Source organism: Conger conger, chromosome 2 (genome assembly GCF_963514075.1).
Source record: "Conger conger chromosome 2, fConCon1.1, whole genome shotgun sequence".
Lineage (NCBI taxonomy): Eukaryota > Metazoa > Chordata > Actinopteri > Anguilliformes > Congridae > Conger > Conger conger.
In genome coordinates, this window is record NC_083761.1 from 71,690,524 (window position 1) to 71,705,815 (window position 15,292).

Sequence of the window (15,292 nt, forward strand, 5' to 3'; positions counted from 1 at the left end):
AGGTCATGAACAGATGGCCGGACATTCTCCTTCAGGATTTTTTGGTAGACAGCAGAATTCATGGTTCCATTTATCACAGCAAGTCTTCCAGGTCCTGAAGCAGCAAAACAGCCCCAGACCATCACACTACCACCACCACCATATTTTACTGTTGGTATGATGTTCTTTTTCTGAAATGCGGTGTTACTTTTACACCAGATGTAATGGGACACACACCTTCCAAAAAGTTCAACTTTTGTCTCGTCAGACCACAGAGTATTTTCCCAACAGTCTTGGGGATCATCAAGATGTTTTCTGGCAAAATTGAGACGAGCCTTAATGTTCTTTTTGCTCAGCAGTGGTTTTCGTCTTGGAACTCTGTCATGCAGGCCATTTTTGCCCAGTCTCTTTCTTATGGTGGAGTCATGAACACTGACCTTAACTGAGGCAAGTGAGGCCTGCAGTTCTTTGGATGTTGTTGTGGGGTCTTTTGTGACCTCTTGGATGAGTCGTCCCTGCTCCCTTGGGGTAATTTTGGTCAGCCGGCCACTCCTGGGAAGGTTCACCACTGTTCCATTTTTTCGCCATTTGTGGATAATGGCTCTCACTGTGGTTCGCTGGAGTCCCAAAGCTTTAGAAATGGCTTTATAACCTTTTCCAGACTGATAGATCTCAATTACTTTCTTTTTCATTTGTTACTGAATTTCTGTAGATCTCGGCATGATGTCTAGCTTTTGAGGATCATTTGGTCTACTTCACTTTGTCAGGCAGGTCCTATTTAAGTGATTTCTTGATTGAGAACAGGTGTGGCAGTAATCAGGCCTGGGTGTGGCTAGAGAAATTGAACTCAGGTTTGATAAACCACAGTTAAGTTATGTTTTAACAGGGGGGGCAATCACTTTTTCACATGGCCATGTAGGTTTGGTTTTTTTTTCTCCCTTAAGAATAAAAACCTTCGTTTAAAAACTGCATTTTGTGTTTACTTGTGTTGTCTTTGAATAATATTTAAATTTGTTTGATGATCTGAAACATTTAAGTGTGACAAACATGCAAAAAAGTAAGAAATCAGGAAGGGGGCAAACACTTTTTCACACCACTGTATCTAACTACTCAAAATGAGAAGTAAGTGTAACATTACTAAAGCATAGTTTTATGGAAACTGATTACTGTTACAACATTCCATGTTTAGAAAATGAATGTTTTGGGATAAATGGTAAATGGTTAATGGTTGGAATTTATATTGCGCCTTTATCCAAAGTGCTGTGCAGTTGATGTTTCTCATTGACCCATTCATACACACACTCACACACCAACAGCGATTGGCTGCCATGCAAGGCACCAACCAGCTTGGATAAAGAAATCAATCACCAATTACTGTGGAACAGGATACATTTTACCACATTATCATTGAATGTAATATTGCATCACCATCCTTTGTCACAGGGGTTTTCAATCTTTTTTCACATGTACATTGGAGCTGGTGGTCAAATGACTGATGATTGATTTTTACATAGTGGTAAGAGCAGGAGTAAGGATGTGTATCCACCTGCAAGAACATAGCAACAACATGGAGCAGTCAGAGGATCCTTGTTAGAATAAAGATCAAGCAGTTAGAGGAGAAGGAAGAGGAGAAAGGAGGTGGTCAATGGAATGGCAGACGACAAGTACTTCTGAGAGGTGGCCTTGTTTCTCATCTTAGGGGTGGGGGGCGTTGTCCTAGTAGAGGACGGTGTCTTTCACTGCAGTCCAGGATTACTTTCCCACTTTGTACGCATAATTTTGTTTTACAATTGCTAAAAATTGTAAAAACAACTAAACAGTGAATCAATAGGTATCTTTTATGTGGGTGATGTGGGATGTGGGATGGCTTGCATCTATTTACCCATGTTTGCAAAGATTTGCAAATGTTAACATTCAATAAAGGTCTCCAATGGTTTACAGTTTATATTCCAATTTATTTTCAGACATTTTGCAAACAGATTAATATGTACTACTCCTATTAGTTATCAGCATGCAATAATAACATTTTGCAAGCTTACTAGTCAATATTTTCTAAAAGATAGACGCAAACCATAATACGCCTCGGCATATCAATAAACATGATCTTGGTATGGTCCATAAGGTCTTATATTATATTATATTATATTATATTATATTATATTATATTATATTATATTCCGGATTAACCAAATAGTTTTTCACTTTAAGAATAATCAAATACCAAAATTATTCACACCCCTACTGGCTAGTTTAAAAAAAAAAAAAAAAAGTTAAAAACTTATCCTCATTTGATTTGTTAACACTTGATAGTTTTGCTGCATAGGTATGTAACACTTTTGCTCTTGTGACATAAGCTCAAAGTACATAGAACCACACTTGTGACCTTCTCGTGGTTGTTGTTTGTGCTTACAGATCAGAGAGCGGTCTGACTAGAGCAGACGGATGAGATGAGAAGCGTAGCTAAAGGGGCCACTCTGACTGTGCTTGAGAGGAAATGGGGGGTCTTTTCACGTCAATAAATAACTTGTGGTTGACATACGCCTCGGCATAAATTCATATGCACTCTGAGTTGATTATCACTCATTTTACTGGGTGTAATATGTTCTCATGTCACACAGTAGTAAATGCTAGAAATATGGCACACAATGCCACATGTCACAATTAACACCATCTTTTAAGATTACAAAAGAGAGTTTCACCACATTTAGAAAGTAATTTATTCTCCTATATATAGGTTTGTGATTTCTCTGTGTACAAAGAATTTTATTTGTTTGCTTTAAAATGAAACCATTCGAAATATTCTACAGCCCCCTTCAGTCAGGCACCAGAACTCTGAACCCAATAGCAAGTCCGTGGAAGTGAAAGTTAGTCTTTAACTCTATAGCAGATCACACAGGCAGCGGTCGTTAACCAGCAACCGGCAAATGGGTGCAACAAGGGCGATCCAGAGAATGGACGCGGTCACAAGCAGAAAGTAAAAAACAGGCAGTCCAAACAGGCAGATAAACAGAATTGGAAATCAAGCTCCATACACAGGAGGTCATAGCAGAACAGAAGGATAATAACCAAATGAATCAAAATACAGGAGATCAGACAGGAATAAAAAGCTGGAAAGAATAGAGTGAACACATGACAATCTGGTGAAGAGAAAAGACAAATAGCGGGGTGTTTATACACAGATAATGAGAGAAATAACAATCAGGCATGGGAAACAAATTCAAAACATTGGTGCTAGCCTTCCAAGCAGTTAAGGGGTCTTCCCCAGCTTACCTACAAAAAATCATCAGACCCTACACCCCTGCCAGACCTCTTCGTTCATCCTCCACAGGCCGCTTGGCACCTCCCCCCCTATTTTTGGACAAGTGCAATAGTTGCACCCAATCATTACAATCCGGACACATTTTGTATTTGCACTCCCCATCATACCAGTGCAAAAAACCTAAGAATAATAATTATAAACTTTATTTAGGAAGCACCTTTCATACATGAAAATGTATCTCAATGTGCTGTACAATATTGCACTAAATAAAAACTATAATTAAAGTCAATGTTATGAATAGATAAATAAAACTGAGAATAATAAATAATAATATATATTTAGAAATAGAATAAGCAAATAAACAAAGGCACTGGATAGCATACAGTAGTGTGCAGTGATGATTATACACCACCACGTTGGTCTAAAAGGGGTCCTAATATATTAATATCGAGGGAAGCTGGAAGTAAGGAATGCGAGGCTGAAAGAAAGGTTGAAAATCCGGAAACTACCGAAATCACCCGAAAAGTGAAGCACGCAGACAGGGGAGTGACTCAGGCTCAGAAACATTCAGACACAGACATAACAGGGGATCACGAATGCAATAACTGTAGTGGGCAACAACAACCAGATATGAATGGTTATAAGAATAACTAACAAGAATAAACAATAAACACTAAAAACAGACAGAACAGATTCAGAAACATTACACTGTTTGGCATTTAAATAGGCCCAACGAATACACGTTTCACAGATGACTGTCACAAAGGTGCTTTATAGAGTAACAGAAGGGGGAAATACCTGTGCTAAGCCCACAAATAGCACATGAGGTAAAAAAGGCCCAAGTGGGGAGAAAAATCCTCGAACAGTTGTGAGAAAAAACTTCCCCATGGGAAGAAATCTTGGGAGGAACCTGGCTTTGGAGGATTCCCAACCTCCGCTGAGATGGTAATGGTTGAGGTATTAAGCAGGTAAAATAGAACGTCCACATGGATGGATGTAGAGTATACAGTTCAGAGGTTTGGGGGAGGGGGTGTGAATCTATCGAAGCGTAGGCATGCACCTGGGGAAGAACAGGACTGCAGCGATCCATGACCTCAGATTGGATGTCAAACCTATCAGTACATCGAACAAGATGGTAAATGGTTGGCATTTATAAAGCACCTTTGTAAGCCAGTAATAGGTAACATTTGGTGTCATGCGCTGGTCAGCTTGCTGACTGCCCCCTCCCGGAGAGTGCATTATTAGCCCCCCACCTTTTGGCACACATGCCTGTGGGGGAGAGCTAGAGAAGGACTCCTGGAGGAGTCTTCCTGGGCCCCCTGGGGAGCCTCCCCTTCTCTCACATTCCTTACAGGGTTAGAGCACAGGAATACTGGAGATGGCATAAAGATGTTTCATGATAATCCCAGGTCAGAATACAACAATGTTTGGTGTTATTCTGATTGGTTCAGTGCGACTGGTGTAATGGTCTAGTTTTTGTAACAGTCTACCTTTGATATCATAACCATCCAGGAGCCGAGGGAAAACTGGGCAAAAGCTGTCTCTGTAGAAACTATTTGTTTTAGCTCCCTGACCAAGGTCTCACTGGTGGGAGTTTGGCGGTAAATTACAGATGGATGACCCGTTTTTAGGGTCAAGAACTAAGGCCTGGATTTTGGACATAAGGAGAAGAAACCAAGCAATCTGGGGTTTTGTCTCCTTTCCTTTCATTCACCCAAATCAGGTTCATCTAAAAGGTATATTACCATGAGAGGCACAAATACATATTTACAGCATAATGCAGTTATCATGAAAACTCCCAACTACATCATTCATAGATATGATGGGGCGGGCTGTAGCATAGTGGTTAAGGTAAATGACTGGGACATGCAAAGTCTAATCCCGGTATAGCCACAATAAGATCCGCACAGCCGTTGGGCCCTTGAGAAAGTCCCTTAACCCTGCATTGGTCCAGGGGAGGATTGTCTCCTGCTTAGTCTAATCAACTGTACATCACTCTGGATAAGAGCATCGGCCAAATGCCAATAATGTAATGTAATAGAATGTCTTGTAACCTTTTGGACTGGACTGTTTGGACTACCTTTGGGGAGGTTCGGGCCATCGGCGCCGAAGGAGATAAGGGGAAGATGGACTGTGGCTGTGTTTTAGTTGAGAGGTCACAGGGGTCATGGGAAGAGAAGGTGCCTGTGACCCACCACCAGGGCACATCCTATGGGAAAGGCTCCGGACACTCCCACAGTGCCCTCATTTGGGCACTGCTGTCATTACACCGGTGACTGCTCTCCTAGATTATACTGCTATTGAGATAGTAAAACCTTGAAAACATTGTCCATGTGATCTTTGTATTATTGCATTAAGTCTTATGTAATGGTAACAGGGAGTGCATGTAAAATGGATAATCAAGAGGGAAGCTTCATGATAACTGCAACATAATAAAACATAAGGGTAATCTGTTTGGTATGGATGTGATCCAGTAAAATCAAGGAATCGGATGAGATACATTTCATAGCAAATGGAGTTTAATAAACCATAGTTTCAGTAACTCAAGGGAAAACCTACACGTCCTCTCTGGGAATCATCTCATTTCCCCTACTTAACAACCCCCAAGGGTGGGGGTCTAAATTCCAGATTTGACCACCCCTCCAGGTTGATTTATGGCACTGCCACCTGGTTTCAAACGTATGATTTGGCATAAAAGCAAGGGAGACAGACCAATCTGGGAAGATCGCATTCGACTTCCCACACAGCACGTTCTATGTATGTGTAGCAACACATTCGGCTTCCCACACAACATGTCTTGTGTATGTATGTATGTGTAGCAGCGGAAGATCGCATTCGACTTCCCACACGGCATATTCTATACTCTGTGTTTGTGTGTAGCCAAAGCAGGCTAGGTATGATTATTTACTCTATCTCTATTCTTAATTTGTGTATTTTGTAATTGACTGTGATATTCTGAAGCTAATAACCTACCTGTCTGCGAATAAACTATTTTGTTTGTAACTTGCGTGATCTCCATGACTCTAATTCATCTTGTACCTTTTCAGCCTAAATTACAACTGAATACTCAGGGGGAAATGGTGACTATAGACCGACTGATCAGCGGCTTGGTATATTCGTGGTGTTTCCAAGCTGCGAAAGGCAGTCAAGTTCGGCCCCTAAAAGGATTGGTGGTGTATGGCTCTTGTAATTTGGCGCGAAGGGAACCCATGGGCATTTATACGCTGGTTCCTGTCAAGTTCACTCTAAGGAGCCCTCTAAATACACGCCGACCTGGGCTCGCAAGTATCATGGCAGTATTTTGCATGTATTGTGTTGGCTAGACCCTCAGCCTCTGAGTTCTCCGCCGAACTGAAATTTCAGCAATAATGCTAATCCCGGGAGCATATATTGAGTAATGGTGATGCCGGTAAGAGTCGAGTGTAATCACTCCCGAGGTTTGCGTATGTTTCAAACCCAAATTTCTAAATTATATCTTAAATGGAGTCAGATAACGAAGGTAAATGTATTTACCCTACTGTGGAGATTCTTGGTCAGCCCAGACCAGTAAAGAGCGGAAGGCAGAGTGGTACTACTGTTTTTGTAACGTGGTTTATTCATTAGCTGATCTAGACTCTCCGCATAGCGGTCATTACTATTTAACCCTACTAATATTCTTCCAGCAACACCAGAAGGACAAGCATGCAAACCCCTTCGGCCCTCGCTAAATTCCGTCATTGGGTTAGCGTGGGGTTTTACACCTTTATCCAAAGCGCTGTACAATTGATGCTACTCATTCATCCATTCATACACACACTCACACAGCAACGGCTATTGGCTGCCAGGCACCAACAGGCACCAACAGGACACTTCGACACACCCAGGGGGGTGATCGGATCGGCAACCCTCCGACTGCCAGACAAATGCTCTCACTGTCTGAGCCAATGTTGCCCATATAAGATGTTATTCTAAGCTCCATCTCAATGCCAATACTGGTCATGTAATCATGAAACTAGGCTAAGCTACCTTCCTCCTGCGGTGTCATAGCCCAGCCCATTGAGCAGCAGACCCACTATATACCAAAGCTCTACCACTAATGTGCCCAATACACAGATGGGCAGTACCACAGTGACCACAGGGCTTCCAACCGATTAAGATCTGCTTAGTGCTTAGTCTGCTTAGTCCCCTGTGCATTTCTAAATAACCACAAGCCAACCATGTCCAGAAATAAAAATTTCTGAGTATCCCTCCCTTAAAAGCTTTAACTGATTATAAGCCTGAACATGAAGATGCGTTTTAATCTAGATTTAAATACTGAGACTGTGCCCAGCCTCCTTATGTGTTCCATAGCAGTGGGGCTGTGTATGAGAACCCACCCGTCAGTTATTTTTATATTTTTGTGATTACCAAGTTGCCTGCGTTTTGAGAACTGAGTGACATCAGTTCTTCATTCTGAGAACCTGAATATAAAGTCCTATAAAGTTTTTAAGATTCACGTTAAGAGCAGTCAGTTATCTATTGATTGCATTAGTTATAAGATACGATAATAAGATACGATTATGCACTAGCTCCACCGAATACGTCCTTCTCAGATACAGACCATACTTTAAAAAAACTGCTCCTGGTATGTGTGTTGAACCAGGTCGTAGCTTGTAACTCATGAACACATGATACACATCAGACATTTATTTAATTACTATCTCTGCTTAACATTTTTCTTCTTGGTGTCTATTAGTTAGTTTCTTCCGTGCGTTAACCATTTTTGGGAGTCAGAACGGAAGCGGAGCACAATAGGGTAATGTTTGCAGGGTGTGGACATTGGTAAATGGTCCATTTACATAGTGCCTTTATCCAAAGCGCTGTACAATTGATGCTTCTCATTCACCCATTCATACACACACTCACACACTCACACACTGATGGCGATTGGCTGCCATGCAAGGCGCCAACCAGCTTGTCAGGAGCATTTGGGGGTGAGGTGTTCCTCCCTCTGTTCCGGGAGTAGACATTATTATTTATTGTGTGTATTCCCATCTGTAAACCTCCCGGGATTTAGTGGCGAACACATTCGCTTAGCAGGGTTATTCCCTCAGTCGCGTCTGGCTCTCCGCCCAGCCTCAACCCTCACAACGCTACAGTTGCTTGGGCAGTCCACACTTTGCACATCATTCTGGTAAAAGTGAATCTGACTACAATACTTTTCCAAAACTCTGCAGGCTGTTAGATATCTGAGCAAACTAAAACAGTACCTGGCGAACCTGTTTTCATGGCTAACTATTTTGCAGTGTAGCCTCTGCAGTTCTGTTTGTGAAGTCTTCAGCAGACAGAAATAACTGACATACACACCTGGTTCCTGAAATATGTTTCTGATCTGTTGGACAGGTGTTTGCATGTTTTTCTTCATTATGGTGAGAATTCTTTGGTCATCAACTGTAGAGCCCCTTTGCAATTACTGAGGTCACGTGCTCTTTCTTCTTAATGATGTTTCAGTTGATTTTGGTTAGCCTAAGGTTTGGCCTACTGCATATCTGGCAGTTTTTTTCTTATTTCTCAGCCTCTTAATGGCTAGCTCCTTGACTTTCATTGACACAACCCTGGCCCTCATTTGGACAAATGACAATAACAGACTCCAAAGGCAATCAATAGCCTGGACTCAAGAGTCAAGACTAGATAATGAAAGCTCTCTTATACTTGCACAAAGGAAGCAATTGGTACACCTGACTCATCAGAAACACCTGTGAAGTAATTTGCCCCAAACATTACTGAGTACTGAAATGAGGGGCTATGTATAAAAAGTGCTGTCATTTTTTTTTTTTTACTTTAATAAAAGCTGAGAATTTGCAGATTTCCAAACATGTCAATGTTTGATTACAAACCTGAAATTGTGAAGTACAGAGCCAAATCAAGACAAAATATGTCTTTGTCCAAAACGTTATGTATATGCCTCTGTATATAAACTTAACCTTTAACAGACTAACACACCGACATTGCCTTGCCTACTGTGATCTTGGTGGCTAGCTTGAGATATCCTTTAACAGGATGTTCATATGTTTTTGCGTTGTGTAAGTGGCCCCCCACCACAACTCAAATCTGCAAAAAACACTTCTTCTGAAATATACAGCTCTATTTTTGGACAAGTGCAATAGTTGCACCCAATCATTACAATCTGGACACATTTTGCATTTGCACCCATCATACCAGTGCAAAAAACCTAAGAATAATAATCATAAACTTTATTTAGGAAGCACCTTTCATACATGAAAATGTATCTCAATGTGCTGTACAATATTGCACTTAATAAAAACTATAATGAAAGACAATGTTACGAATTGATAAATAAAACTGAGAATAATAAATAATAATATATATTTAGAAATAGAATCAACAAATAAACAAAGGCACTGGATAGCATACAGTAGTGTGCAGTGATGATTATACACCACCACTTTGGTCTAAAAGGGGTCCTAATATATTACTTCTTTCAAAATTAAAGTTTACCATTTTTTGGTGAAAATGTATTGAACAATATTATTGTAGGCAATGAGATCAAAAACATTTTTGTAAAAGAATGACTAATAAACAGAAACACTGAAAACATAATTTTTTTTAGAAAGATTGAAAGGTGTCACAATTTTTATTTTTTGACTTTTGCATAGCATAAACGCATGCTTGAAGGCTCATTCCATGATTGTTGATGTTAAACAATTTGTTTAAAATGGTTTGAAGCAAAATTATTCGGCAAAATTACTTCTGATGGTCAGACTTTGAGCAGTGTCAGTGTTAAACATGATGGCATGACGGAAGGAGCTCTCTGTTCACTTATTTTCATCTACATGAACCAATATTACATGAAATAAATACTTGAATAGTACTTGGTTTCTGATTTATCTTCATTGTGTCAAGTGTATCATCATCACTGCACACTACAGTACATGAAATGCAATGCAACGCAATTTAATGTAAAAAAGAATATCAAATTGCAAGAACTAGACATCAGATACAACTTTGAAATATAAGCAAACAGGTATATGTTTGAAGCTGCTTTTTAAGAATGCTACCAGAACGTGCCTCCATTTTCTAATTCTGGTGCGTAAACACATACGGCAGGCCACTCTTATTGCACGATACCCTTGCAGCAGTGAGGAGGCTAGCAGTGGGGGCTCCTGAGTTGAGCTTGGGTTGGGTTCCGCAGCTGTAGCCTACCCTAGCCCACTTAGAGGTTTGTCGCATTGTCTGTGCAGAGATGCTCTTCCGCATACCACTGTTGAAATGTGTGATTGCTTGATGTATCACAAATGTGGATAGGTGCTAAGCCATTAAGTGCTTTATAAACAAGTAAAAGGAACATAAAATAAAAAGAGATACAGGCATCCCATGCAATACATCATACAGGAAACCTGTATTTGGCACATGAGAGGTGTCAATGCACCAGATCACACCATCGTCAGGAACTCTGCAACCCTGAGGCAGTACTTCCTAAAATACCACAGCATTGAAATACTTTACAGCCATAATTCGGAGGGACATTAGAGACAGAGACATTAGTCGTCTGGCAGTTGGAGGATTGCCGGTTCGATCCCCCGCCCGGGCTGTGTCGAAGTGTCCCTGAGCAAGACTCCTAACCCCCAAATGCTCCTGACGAGCTGGTCGGCACCTTGCATGGCAGCCAATCGCCGTTGGTGTGTGAGTGTGTGTATGAATGCGTGAATGAGAAGCATCAATTGTACAGCGCTTTGGATGAAGGCGCTATATAAATGGCAAACATTTACATCAAATTATTTTAGGTGGTGGAATATTATGCCAAATTGCATTGCGCCCCCTGGTGGTTTCTACATGCTGTATATTTGCAAGTGTTAATACAGTACATGTATGTTGGTTCATGAGCATATATGCTAGGATCCATTCAACAATACAACATTATTATGAAAGGTAATATTCAACACAGAAAGAATATATAGAAAGGATATACCACAGAACAAAAAGCTTGCTGTCAGCAAAATTATGTGATGATAGTGTGGGCCATATACACTCAGTGACTTATTAAGTCTTCTGCTGCTGTAGCTGATCCACTTAGAGGTTTGACGCATATTCTGTTCAGAGATGCTCTTCTGCATACCACTGTTGTAAGGTGTGATTGTGTTACTGTCACCTTCCTGTCAGCTTTGACCAGTCTGGTCCTTCTCCACTGACCTCTCTTATTAACAAGGCATTTCTGTCTGCAGAACTGCTGCTCACTGGATGTTTTTTGTTTTTCACACCATTCTCTGCAAACTCTAGAAAAAAATAAAATAAATCCAGTGAGCAGCAGTTCTGTTGGCAGAAACGGCTTGTTAATGAGAGACATTAGAGGAGAATGGCCAGACCTCAAAGCTGACAGGAATGTGACAGTAACGCAAATAACCACACATTACAACAGTGGTATGCAGAATAGCATCTCTGAACACACATCACATCATAACTCGAAGTGGATAGGTCTAACAAATAAGTCTAATAAATACCTAATAAAGTGCACACTGAGTGTACATTTAAATTGCCTTTGTCAATGTGCAGACATTGACAGATGAATGTTGAGTGTTTCAATGCAAAAAAAAAAAAGCCTCCTCCCTCCCTCCACCTGGCTCTTCCCCCCATCTCCCTGTGTGGGTGGAGGTGATGGGCGGAAGGATGGAGAACACTGCCTTCTCAGCCGACAAAAGAGAAAATATGGCAACTTCCCATTAGAGGGCAGCAAAGCACCACGAATGGTTTTCCCTTTGACAATCAAACTTACATGGAAAACTATATCATTAATTATTTGGATTATTCAGTTTGTTTTATATATATATATATATATATATATATATATATATATATATATATATATATATATATATATATATATATATATATATATATTTTATATTTGTTTTTTGTAATTATTTGTTTTTGTAATTATTATTTAAATGATATTTTCTGCAATGGCTGTCAATAAATAAAAGGAATTGTCTTGTATAGCCTGTCCAAAAAAACCAAAACATTACATTTAATCAGTTATGTTATTTCTGTAGATTTTTTTTTCACCCTTTAAAGAATTCTAAGATTAGATTATTAAGGTACACTGAAAAGCTCATTGACAATCTAATGTCATGGCTTGTGCAGGAAGGAAACTGGTTCTGTGTTCACCTGCTTGTACATTTCTTGATCAACAGTAACCCTACATTGCATTAGCATTACATGGCTTGCATCAGGGCGGCCTGCATGACTGAGACCCGCAAGGTCGGTGGTTCGATCCCTGGTGTAGCCACAATAAGCTCTGCACAGCCGTTGGGCCCTTGAGCAAGCCCTTAACCCTGCATGGCTCCAGGGGAGGATTGTCTCCTGCTTTGTCTAATCAACTGTACGTCACTCTGGATGCCAAGTTCTTAATGATGAATACTATTACAACTGGTCCTGGAGAGGGCGGCTTGGTCAGGGTAAAGCATGCCACATTCTATGTTGTACATTTTTTATCTTAAGGTATACAATGACTGACTTTGCTGTTCCCATCTACGGAAGTGGGGCTCTCGTTAAACACAATGTCTCTCATCCCCCTGCTCAAGCTAGTCCTTGTTCCAGGTTAAAATAGTAATGTAATTTCCTTGTATACATTATCCATGATTAGTTTTGAAAATGGATACATCTGTTTTTGGAACGGCCAGGCTCTTTGTCATGATGTGTTACTGATTATTTCGTTGTCCTCGTGAGGAACTGCCACCCCTGTAACAAATCATCCCCTTAAATCTTCTGGATTTCAAGTTCTCTATGTTTGGCTTCCAATTCCAGTCTGACAGATGAGCGTATTACTGATACGTTCCATCTTTACCAGACAACATTTTGGAGCTGCCTTTGGTTCTTGCAACATTTTCCTGTCCATGTGTCTAGTCTGGCTAATATTGCTTACATGGAGCTATGTGTATCTCAGCAATGCAGCGTCGTACATGTCACTGTCCAGCCCTGTTTCTTCTGCATGTTCTGTAGGAGCACATCTGCATACGGCTTCCCCCACATCTGTATGGCATTAAAATATTGAGACCAGCACATGTATTCCGTCAGCAAACCAGCTCTGATAGCAACTTCCCGGCTCTTTTGCCTGCATCTCCCTCACTGATTCAGTGTGTGCGTGGGTGTGTGTGTGTGTGTGTGTGTGTGTGTGCCTACATGTGTGTAGTGTGTGAGCATTCTGTGTGTGTGTGTGGGTGTGTGGTGTGTATATGATGTTTGTGTGTGTGTGTGCCTACATGTGTGTAGTGTGTGAGCTTTATGCGTGTGTGTGGGTGTGTGGTGTGTATATGATGTTTGTGTGTGTGTGTGCCTACATGTGTGTAGTGTGTGTGCATTATGCGTGTGTGTGTGGGTGTGTGGTGTGTATATGATGTTTGTGTGTGTGTGTGCCTACATGTGTGTAGTGTGTGTGCATTATGCGTGTGTGTGTGGGTGTGTGGTGTGTATATGATGTTTGTGTGTGTGTGTGCCTGCATGTGTGTAGTGTGTGAGCGTTATGCGTGTGTGTGGGTGTGTGGTGTGTATATGATGTTTGTGTGTGTGTGTGCCTACATGTGTGTAGTGTGTGAGCGTTATGCGTGTGTGTGGGTGTGTGGTGTGTATATGATGTTTGTGTGTGTGTGTGCCTACATGTGTGTAGTGTGTGAGCGTTATGCGTGTGTGTGGGTGTGTGGTGTGTATATGATGTTTGTGTGTGTGTGTGCCTACATGTGTGTAGTGTGTGTGCATTATGCGTGTGTGTGTGGGTGTGTGGTGTGTATATGATGTTTGTGTGTGTGTGCCTGCATGTGTGTAGTGTGTGTGCATTATGCGTGTGTGTGTGGTGTGTATATGATGTTTGTGTGTGTGTGTGCATGCATGCCTGCATGTGTGTAGTGTGTGTGTGTGTGTACGTGCCTGCATGTGTGTAGTGTGTGTGTGTTGTATGTGTGTATGATGTGTGTGTGGTGTGTATATGATGTGTGTGTGTGTGTGTGTGTGGTGTGTGTTTGCGTGCGTGTGCATTTGTGTGTGTTGTGCGTGAGCACATTTGCACACACTCTGTCTTAATGTAATGTGTGTGTGCTTCAGTGCACGGAGGCCATGCATGCCTGCTGTCATGCGAAAGGATTTGCGGTTCTGGACACAAGAAAAATGTTGCAGTCTTTGCAGTGAGCGTGTCCCTTCAGAGCGTGTGTGCAAAGAGGGCGGCAGACCAAATGACAAACAGCGCTTCCCTAGTGCAGGGTGTATGTGACAGTGGCTCATTCCTGCAGCTGCAGGTCACAGAAGATATCTACAGTACCACTGATGCCACACAGCCCCATAGTTCCCTTCTTATTTTCACATTCTCTTAAGCTGTACTATGCACTCATTAAATTGCTATGCTACTTGTACTCGAGCCGAGGGCACTGCAGTGGAAGAACATGCACTTCTTCTATACACTTTCCCAATTAGCCTGTGACTATTTTCCACACTGCAAGCCACACAGCTTATTGCTGTTCAGCTAGTCTCGAGGACTGGAGACAGTGAGGGAATACATGTGATGTGCCCTATACAAGTAGGAGTGAGGAATGCTGTCAGGCTTAAAATCCTATCCTTCCCCATAAGAACAAAGGCAATTATGCACACAGGTCATAGCAAGCTAGTGAGAGAGTTGAGATTTAAAAGTATAGTGCCATGAAAAAATATTTGCCCTCTTTTTGATTTCCTCTATTATTGCATATTTGTCACACAGAATGATTTCAGATCTTTTGACAAAATGTAGTATTAGACAAAGGGCACTTAATGTTTTAAATTATTTCATTTATTTCATAAAAAAGTTATAAAACACCAATGTCGCCCCTGTGAAAAATGTAATTGTCCCCATGAACTTTATAACTGGTGGCACCACATTTAGGAGAAATAACTGCCAACAAGGGCTACCTATAATTGGATATCAGTCTTTCACATCGCTGTGGAGGAAGTTTAGCCCACTCTTCTTTACAAAACTGCTAATTCAGACAAACTGAATGGGCAGTTTTACACTTTGAGCATGGTAGGACCTCCTCATTTTAGGTCCAGTGTGAAAATATG